This window comes from Trichosurus vulpecula, chromosome 4 (assembly GCF_011100635.1).
Source record: "Trichosurus vulpecula isolate mTriVul1 chromosome 4, mTriVul1.pri, whole genome shotgun sequence".
NCBI classification, from domain to species: domain Eukaryota; kingdom Metazoa; phylum Chordata; class Mammalia; order Diprotodontia; family Phalangeridae; genus Trichosurus; species Trichosurus vulpecula.
Genome location: NC_050576.1, coordinates 196,824,644 through 196,834,735, shown reverse-complemented (window position 1 = coordinate 196,834,735; position 10,092 = coordinate 196,824,644). Strand labels below are relative to the sequence as shown.

Below are 10,092 nucleotides of genomic sequence, written 5' to 3'. Positions count from 1 at the left end.
CTCAGTGCCTTCCTTATTTTACTAGTGTTGTCCTTTTTTAAGATTGTGAAATTCAGGAGTATTTTCTGTCTGTGCAAGGTCAACATTTGAGGCAGCTCTTTAAAATCAGCATCCTTTCCTGTTAACCCTTGCTTTATCACACCATGTTCCTTGTCATCAATGGGTATGTTCAAGAATTACATGGGATTAATGGATTCTGATTTGTACCAGTGGATAGAAGGTCCTAGATCCACTGAAGTGTCAATGGTGAATCCTAAAGAGTGTTTGGTTCTCAAAGCCCTGTATGAACTTTGTGGGCAAATCATCAGAATTGTGCCACCACTGTTGCCATCTTTAACCACAGAAAGGAGAGGGTTGCCTACTATCCCAGAGGATCAGATGAAATGAACCTTTCAGCACTACTTTCTAGAGGTCATTGCTTTGCCCCGGAGTAGTACCACCTGCATCTGGTAGAACTGGCCCTGTTTTAAGAGGTTTTGCCTATACTTTGCTTAAACCTCTGCTGCCTTCTCTTCTGCCCAGCTTATTGGGGGAAAGTTCTGACTCTATCTGTGGAAAAATGGCACAGGCTTCTTCCTATTAGTAAGCCTGATTAAAACTAGCTGGGGGTAGGACAGGGCATGCGGGGGTGGGGGGGGGAGGGGGGAGGTCTCCTCCTTAATTATGTGCCAGCTTTATATAACACTTTGTTCCTTGCTTCAGTAAATACAAAAGCATAGCCCTACCCTTGAGGAACTTACAGTATAGCACAGGTACAGGGCAACTACACCAATAATTAAAATATAACTAGGGCCAGAGAAGACCCATTGGAGTGATCTTACCAAAGAGGAACAGACCAGCTCTCAGGAAACATCTCAATGACTGACAATTGCGACATTGTACATCTTAAGAATTGAATCACCAGAAGTTAATATGTACTTGTTCTTTAACATGTATCTTGGTGTTGGGGGATAAAGTTTTGTTATGGTGGACTTTGCCCTCCCTGCTGCTGGGTTTCTGAAGGGCGGGGTGAGGTTGTTGTTTGGTTTAGGTACCATACTCTGTTCCTCCTCAGACAGAGAACCATATTGATGCATCTGAAGATTCAAGGAGAAGGCAACTGTGCCATAGAAATGGCTATGCTCATTTCTGTAGCTAACTTTTTTCATTTTTCATTTTTTAAATTTTAAACTTGAATATAAAATAAGAAAGGGGGGGAAGCATTGCCATGTGCACAGCAGAATGTGAGAGGATTCAAAATATGCAGCAATAAATTTACATTTCAGGAAGGTCTATTAAATACTATGCATTGTGTTGAGGGCTATCCATCTTTTCTTTGCTTCCTTGTAAATTTTTTTTGTTCTCTGCTATGTACTTTTCATTTTGTTCTTTCCACCCGCCCCAAGCTACAAGCACAGATATATTTAAACATAAGTGTATGTACATACATATGTATATACACATACAAAGACATATACACACAAAGATATGCACATATACATATTTATACATATTACCCATACATACATACACTTAGACATACATATACTTAGACGTCTATATAAACATATATATGTGTGTGTGTGTGTGTATATATATATGTTCACATGCATCTATGCAAGACCGTACTACACTTATTTGTCCTCTGTTTCTCTGAGAGAGGATAGCCTCTTTCTTCATAAGTTCAAGTCTTAACATATTTTTCCAAGTTCACAAACTTGTCATCTCCTGTACCACAGCAATGTTGCAACCTTATACTGTCTAGTTGTTTTAAATAGTCCAAAACAACATTGATGAATATGGCTGAGACATAGTGTAGTTTCCCTATTTTTCTCTTTTGATTAAATCTATTGTAGCCTTAACTTTTTCTGAAATCACAATTACCATCCCTGCTCCTTTTTCCCTAAAAATTGTACTGATCTTTATTTTATAAATAGCTAACTTTCAAAACAGAATACTTTCCTCATTTGGGAGACACTACCAAGTAACAAGATACTTGGATGTTGCAGAAACCGTGGAATCTTCATTATGACTCAAATTGAGTTTTTTGGTCAGAATTTTAGGAAGTACGTGCTAATATTTTACAAATTCCAAAATAGATTTGCAATGGAGAATAGCCCTTCATTTTTCTGGACTTCTGTAAAAAATACAGGAATTTACTGAATGGTGTTTATGTCAGCCCTACTGAAAGTACGTAAATTTTCATCTCATCGTACCATTTTAGGGAAAAACAGGGATAAAGTAAGCACTTAACAAGATTATAGCAGAGCCTGGACTGAAATTCAGGTTTCAACCTCCAGAACAAGCACTACATTTGGAGTTCTAGTCCCAGTTCTCTAATGAGCTGTCAGACCATGGGCAAGTCACTTAATTTGCTTTCCCTTACTCTTTAAAATGGGAATAACACTTACCTATCTCACAGGTAAGGAGAATCAAATGAAATAAAGGATGGAAAAATATTTTTAATAGTAGAAAGTTTTCTACAAATGTTCCATTTTCTAAACCGCATAATACAGTTCATCATTTTATAGGATTATAGATTTAGGGCTGAAAGGGACCTTAGAGATCATGTCATTCAACTCTCATTTTACAGATAAGGAAACTGAGTCTGAGGAGCTTGAATGACCTGCCTAAAGTCATAGAGGTCATAAATGGCAAAGCCAAGATTTCAGGCCCTTTAACTCCAAATTCAACAATCTTTCCACTGCACTGACTCATCATCGAGTGTTTTTATAAGCATTTCTAGATAACTTTCCTCCTAATTGCTTAATTAATCTGGCATCTCTTGAGGTGATCAAAGTAATTCACATTTTTTTCTTGACTCAGAACATTCTGACAAAGGTAGAAGGGACCCTGGTAAAGCATCTCATTCAACTTCCTACCTTCACATGAATTCTACCTAAACCACTGGAAATAAATGGGCATTACATCCATTTTTAGAGTTCTCCAGCTCCAAAGGCATGAGATAAGAGACTTGTCCCAGTTCCTATGGCAAGTAAAAATCAAAACAAGAAAATACTCATTTAAATGGCCTCTTACTGATTTGAATTTTCTTTGTTTATCCTTAGTCTTGGTTATATCCTTTAAAATTGTTTGGAATTATGAACCTTTTTTCATATTTTCTTCTTAATTACTGCATACTTTTCCCCCAGAAAAATGAATATATGGCTGTGTTAGGTAAAATGATTTATCTGGATTTCATATGTCAAACCTGAGGAAATAAAATGTAGTATCCATCATATAAGCTTTGGCCTGTAAAAGATGTTCTGCATATTAACACTTCCATTGATGTGCAAGCAGTCTTTTGCTTCCTGCTTCAGACACAAGATATTTGTCTTTATGCCAAATTCCTCATGCATGTACTAACTACCTTCCTTTCTCCATTTGTTCAATTTCTACCTATTCCTGCTCTTTATCCCAATCATCTCCTTCACTAAGCCTTGCCTGCTTCCTCAGGAAAGATCAAACTTCTCTCTCAGATCTCACATATCAATAATGTACTTCCAGTTGAGTACATCAGGGATCTGTAATTTCATCGGTGTGGGTACTCCCTCCACTGACACAGATCTCCTATAACCCAGTTGATATTAGATAGTCTTCGAGAGTTGCTGTGACTGAAAAATTTATCACTCTGCAACCCTAGTGATGAATCTCTCTGAAAGTAGCTCCTTTGATCTTCAGATAACAGACCTCACTGAGCTTACAGTCATTAAAGCCTTCTCAAGCTGGTAGTACCTACCAGAATTTCTGTACCACCGGCATAGCCTTCAAACATTTCATTCCATTCAAACATTCAGGGCCTTGGAGGTTGGGCACATAACAAAAGGAAAGAGGAGAAAAAACTAGAACAATCTACTCAGCCCATGTCCGGAATCTTGGGACAGCTGTCTCATCTGGATGTCAACTGCTTCTGGGTCTGTACTAGACAAACCTTGAGGTCCCTGGAGGATTCTGCTATCCACTCAGGAGCTGGGGCTTTCTTCAGATGATCCAGGAGTACATGCCCACAAGTTTGACAGTTGCAGGAGTAGTCAGGACTTGGTAGTGGCCCTTAGGAGACAACTGAGAAAACTCCCTGTATCAATCTTTGGGTCTGACTTTCTGGTCAGTATAACATAGGTCCTTGATTAAGGATCTCTAAACAGCACATAGAGATCCAGTTTCCCAGCCATGCAGGGCTAGGTTCAAACAATGCAATAAGTTTTTCATAAATTCGTAATTATAATTACATTAAGATGTACAGATCAAACTACTTAGAGCTTTCACAATGGACTAGTGTTGAGAAGGGAGATATACATGTCACCAAGGAAACCAAGAAAACTTAAACATAACAAAAATCAAGTCTCCCTGTAGTCTAGTAACCCATTCTCCATATCCATTTAATCAGCACATTTTGAGTCCCAGATGTTTCATCTGGTCCCTACATATCTTTTCTTAGACAATAGGCTTTTTTCTCAGGACAGCTGTAAAGGCAGCTCTGCTTCTTTGGTTCCAAATTTAGAGGTTCCTAGATAATTCTGAAACTTCAGAGAATTTCAGTTCATATACCATTTGTTGCTTCCCCTCCATGACAGAATGAGACATATAATAAGTAATCTGTGATTTTCTTACCCCTCCATTTTCTCCCTCACCCCCAAGAAGCCTGTAAGTTTTATGAGAGCAGTGATCATGTCTTATCTCAACTATGTATCTCTGCCAGTGCCAAAGAAAGTGTGTTGTGTACACCCTAGACCAGGGCTATCCAACCTTAGGTTTTTATTGAAACAATAGACAATATATTTTGACTTGCCACTTTAGTGAGAGCTCTGCAGTAGCTCAGCTTCCCCATTTACTAAAGCATTTGTGTAAATTTCTATGCTTGTAGCCAGGCTGCATAAATAGTACTGCTGTGCCTGCGGGTGCATTTTGGACAGCCCTGCCCTAGATAATACATTTTGTGAGTTAATTATTTTTTAAATTGTGCTATTTTTGGATAAAATCGGTCAAAAATTTTATCAGGGAGGTAGTATGGTAAAGTAGAATGTTGGAACTGTAGTCTAGAGGGAATTGATTACAAGTCATGCCTCTTGACACTTGCTAACTTTGTGACCACGGGCAAGTTGCTTCTTTGGGCCTCAATTTCCTCATCTGTGAAACAGAAATAGGGTCTTTTCTCACAGGACCAAATGAAAAGGGTACAAAGTGCCTTGTTAATCCTAAAGCACTAAGTAAATGTCAACCGTTTTTAATTGCTGGACTGTTCTTGGCCAGGCTAGCCAGGCCAGGCTTGGCAAAGAGCTGCTCTTTTTCACCATTGTTCTCATAGGTTTAGTGACATTTTTATGTGCCTGAAAAGCTGCTGGTGGGGGGGTGGGGAAAGGTGGAGGGGGCGTTAAAGAGGACCAGTGAGAGCAGGAAGCAGAGATACTTTGAACCACCTGATTAGATGACTTCATGGGATCTTGGATGAATCTCTATATTCTGTGCTTCAGGTGCCAGGATGAAAATGGTAGGGTAGCAACCTGTTTCACCAAAGGTAAGGATTCATTGAATCACAAGGTCTGACCTTGTAGAAGGGGAAGAACTTTCTTCAGAGACTACGGTGGGATGTAAAGGAGGGGCAGTATAGAAGAATGGAAGGAATATTTAACTAGGAACCTGCAGGCTTGGATTCTAATCATAGCTCTAGCTGTATGAACTTGAGCAAGTCATTCTTAACCTTTAGGTTTAAATTTCCTTGTCTGTTAAATGAGGTTACTGTGCTACCGTAATCTCTAAGCACTAAAATCTATTTGGTTTCAAAGCTCCTTGTAGTAGTCACTACAAAATAGTGACCATTTTGGCACTGAGGTGCTATCCTATCTGCGGCAATCTTTGAAATCTCAGCAGGAACTGGACCTCTTGTTTTTTCCCCCAATTTATTATATATAAAAAGGACAGTGGAGGAATACATAATTTACTTCCAAACCTGATGATTTTGCAAAAATATATAAATATATATGCATATACACATAGATACACACATGCACATATATAAGTATAAACACCGGGTGTCTCACATCTTTTATAATATCTTAAAATTGGCCAAGTACTTTAAATATCCATCTCATTTGAGCTCACAGTAACCATAAAAGGTCTCATTTTACATATGGAGGCAGAGATGTTAAATGAGGAGGCAGCTAGGTGGCTCAGTGGATTAGGGGCATGAGACCTGGAGTAAAAAAGACCTGAGTTCTAAACCAGCCTCAGACATTTATTAGCTGTGTGACCTCGGGCAAATCACTTAACCTGTTTGCCTCAGTTTCCTTGTCTGTACAATAGGGACAATAAAAATATCTCCCAAGGTTGTGAGGTTCAAATGAGAATATTTGTAAAGCTTTTTGTAGACCTTAAAGCACTATATCAATGCTTATTATTACCCATTATCACGTAGCTAGTAATTGTTGGGTTCAAATCCAGAGCTTCCTGATACAAGTCCAGCACTCTACCATATGCAGTTCTCCAATATCCTTCTAGAAGCCAACCAAATAAGTTTTTTAGAATGAGCACTAACTCATAAATTTATAGAACGTTAGCAAAAGTATTTAATATACCTTAAGGATCATCTGGCCAAATCCTTTTTTGCTTATAAGGAAACTGAGACCCAGATGTTTTGTTGTTGTTGTCATTTGTGTTTGGCCCCACAGCCTATGTAGCAAGGATAGGACAAGAATCCAAGTGTCCTTGACCTTATTTTTATTACACTTGTCAGGAAACCTGTCTTTTAGTCTCAGTTCTCAGCTTTATTGCTGTCTTGCTCTGTCACTTTAGGCAAGTCACAACTCCTGTGCTTTAATTTCTCCATCTTAAAATTTCAGAATCATATCTTAAAATGAGGAATAGCACTAATCACAAGGTATCAGAGCTGTTAATAAATAAAATAATTAATAGGTGGAAATTAGTTTGAAAAGTTAAAGCACAACATCAAGTGTAAGGTAATACTATATGTGAAAAGGAATGACTGATACAATGGATTGGAGAAATTAGCTACAAAGTACTGGTTTGATGCTTTGATCTCTTCTTCATAATTCCCTGCTGAAATAATTGTACTGTCAGATTGTCTCCATTTCCTACAACAAAAGTCGATGAGCCACACAAATCTTGGTCTTAGGATCAGGGGCTAAGAAAATCATATGTTACTTGATTTTTAAAGAATATTCCAATGAGAGAGGCATTAATTTTAAAATAGTTCATCTTATGTTGTGCCTTACAGTTCATACAAAATAGTTTCCTCATGACATCTATGTGTCATTAACATCTTGCAAGTATTATTTCCACTTTGCAGCTGAGGTAACTAGTACTTAGAGAAATTGTTACTTCTTCCTGGTCATACAGCTACTAAGTGGGAAAACTAGAACTCCCCCCACTATATCCCACTGCCTTTCTGGCAAACAAGTATGACAGACTGCTATTCAGTCCCCAAATCACTCCCTGGAAACTGCAGACCCAGGCCCAGTAGGAATCAAGCCTTCTGGGAAGCAGGAAAATAAGCTTTCCCAACTGTTGTCCACAGGATATCCTGAGAAGGCTGCTCTCTAAATGGTATTTCTTTTTCCAGGTTGTGAAAGAGGGTCAAAACTGCAAGATGAGACAGAAGGTGTCTTGCCTGGAGGGGATGGAGGACCCCAATGGTTTAGTGAAAGCATTAGCGAAAAACTTATGGACGACAGCTGTGGAACTGATTGTAGAGCTGACCTTTAGGTGAAATGCTCTAAACGTGGGTAATCTTTGCATCCGCAAAAGACTCTCCTCAGTGGTGGAGAGTGCACAAGAAGTGGAGTTGGCAGGAGAGAAGAGGTTCCAGGTTCTTAGGTTCCAGGCTCTCTCCAGTGAGAAGCCACCTCCCCCCACCCCTCCACCCTCTAGACCTGGGGAAGAAGTCCACGTGTAAAGCCATCCATGCATAAAGTCCAGTGCCTAGGAAAAACAAAAACAAAACCCACTCCTCTACCATGTGTCACCTGTGCCTGAAGGGAATCTTATGCAAATGCCCAGGCTTAAAACCTGAGTTACACATGAGACTATTATAGTAACACTGATACAGCGTTTTATGGATTGCAAAGTCATACTTGCCTTCTCATTTGATCCTGAGAAGAGCCTTTTCTATTTTATTGGGGCAGCTAGGTGGCAGGGGAATTGGCAGACTTATCTTCCTGAATTCAAATTCTCAAACACTAGCTGTGTGACCCTGGGCAAGTCACTAAACCCAGCTTGACTCAGTTTCCTCATCTGTAAAATAAGCTGGAGAAGGAAACGGCAAACACCACTCCAGTATCTTTGCCAAGAAAACTCCAAATGGGGTCAGGAAGAGTCGGACACGACTGAACAAATGAAACCGATTTTATTAATGAGGAACCTCAGGCAAAAAGTGATTTGCAGCTAGTAAGCCACGAGGGAGTGTTCAGATTTAGGTCTTCGCAACTTTTAAATCCCACATTCCACAGGACTTAAGGCCTCGGGCGCATCCCGGCGTCTAAGGTGGAGAACTTAACAAGTTTACGCTAACTTGGGAGGACACGCATGCGCAATATAGGTCGACGGCCTCGCCCTAGTTCAGGTGCTGCGAGGGTGAGAACTAACAGGCCTGGGACGGTCCTCGCGCACGTCAGGCGGCTGCGCGTAGCAGCGCGTTCCTGCCTCGCCCCCGAGCCGCGCCGCTTCTACTGCGCATGTCACGTTACGTCCTCCGCCCAACCTCCTACCCTCCTCCCAGCAACCGGCCAAGCAGCTACGGCTGAAGCGAAGACCCGAGCGGGATTGACTGAGCGCGGACTTCAGGACCAGGTACCGGCCGGACGGGGCTGCCGGGGGTGCCGAGAGGAGCCCCGGGGCTCAGCCTCGCGTCGTCTCCGCCGCCGCCTCCACAGCGGCCGTGTCTGCCCTACCTCGGCCGGTGCCTCCTCTCTGCCCCCGGGGCTCCGATCTCCTAGGGCTGCGGCCTGCGGGGAAAAAGGAGCTAGGCCGCCGCTGGCTTAGCCAGGTCCCGGGGGACGGGACGAGGCCTCCGGGGGACACGGGACGGGGCCGCCGCTACCGTGTTCGTGAAGGGGGCGCACCGGACGCCGGGGGGACCCAAACAAGGCGACCTCCTTCTCTCCGAGGAGTGCCCTATTATGTCCCCCCAAACACGGTGAAGAGGCGGCCTCGGCATCAAGTGCTGCCCCTGACCCAGACGGGCTGTGTGACCCTGGGCGAGTCACTTAACCTCTCTGTGCCTCAGCCTCTCTAACGCGTGGGTAAAGGAAATCCCTCCCCAGGAGCTCCCACCCTGATGACGTCACAGGTCTGCCCCCTTCCCTCCCAAAATAGTGTTACTGTTGGATGTAATAAAAGTACTTGCCTCGTACAGAAAACAAAGGAGTTTCCTCCTGCTTCTTCAGGAATTGAACCCAGCATCCTGGAATGTCAGTAGCCCGCCTTAACCTCATACTCCTGTGACTACATGCCGGGGGCAGAGAATCTGGGAATTTATCCCTACTTTGTTTTCAGCGTAACCTGACAGAGCAGTAGAAACACATCTAGAGTCCTCCATCCTTCCTCCTGTGGGGTATCGAGAAAGTTAATTATTGTCTTATTCGTACTTTCACCTGATAGGCTATTTATGTTTTTAATGATGAGAAAACCAAAAAGAAGTAATTCACCCGAGTTAGACCGTTAGCCTGCCTCAAATCAGGATCCCTTTAGTTCATCTGTAAGCTGCAGTGCTGAACCAGAGCTATATGCACCCCTTAACCCGAGCAGTTGCAGGTCATATGTCTTAGTGTACAGCTTTCATTAGTAGCCCATACAATGAAGAGGATTAGAAAGTGAAAGAATTTCTCTATACACATAGGCAAAAAAAGCCTGAAAACTTTACAAAAGAATTCTCCTTTCTCTAACATTCTATAGCCTGTGAGTCTTCCCAAATCCTGTTTGCTTTTCTCATTCTACATTTTTGCCTTCTACTACCTGGCTTTCTTCCTCCTTCTCTGACTGGTTCTTCTTTGCAAAACACATGTGGGTACATCAAAAGTCTCAGTTCTCAACCATCTGCCCTTGTGAGACTATATTATAATCTGATTCACTCTAATGACCTCAACTCTCTGTTCAGATGTT

The 10,092-nt window shown here is 41.7% G+C and overlaps 1 protein-coding gene across 4 annotated transcripts in view; it reads left to right on the top strand.

Moving 5' to 3' along the window:
• Positions 1 to 8,661: 8,661 nt before the first annotated feature.
• Positions 8,662 to 10,092, top strand: part of STRADA (STE20 related adaptor alpha) — a 33,357-nt gene continuing 31,926 nt past the window's right edge. The window contains exon 1 of one of the 4 annotated variants that reach the window (XM_036756831.1): positions 8,662 to 8,781. The gene's annotated coding sequence lies outside the window, so the exon portion shown is untranslated. The remainder of the gene's footprint in view (positions 8,782 to 10,092) is intronic. The other 3 variants (XM_036756829.1, XM_036756828.1, XM_036756832.1) reach the window with 3 other exon arrangements.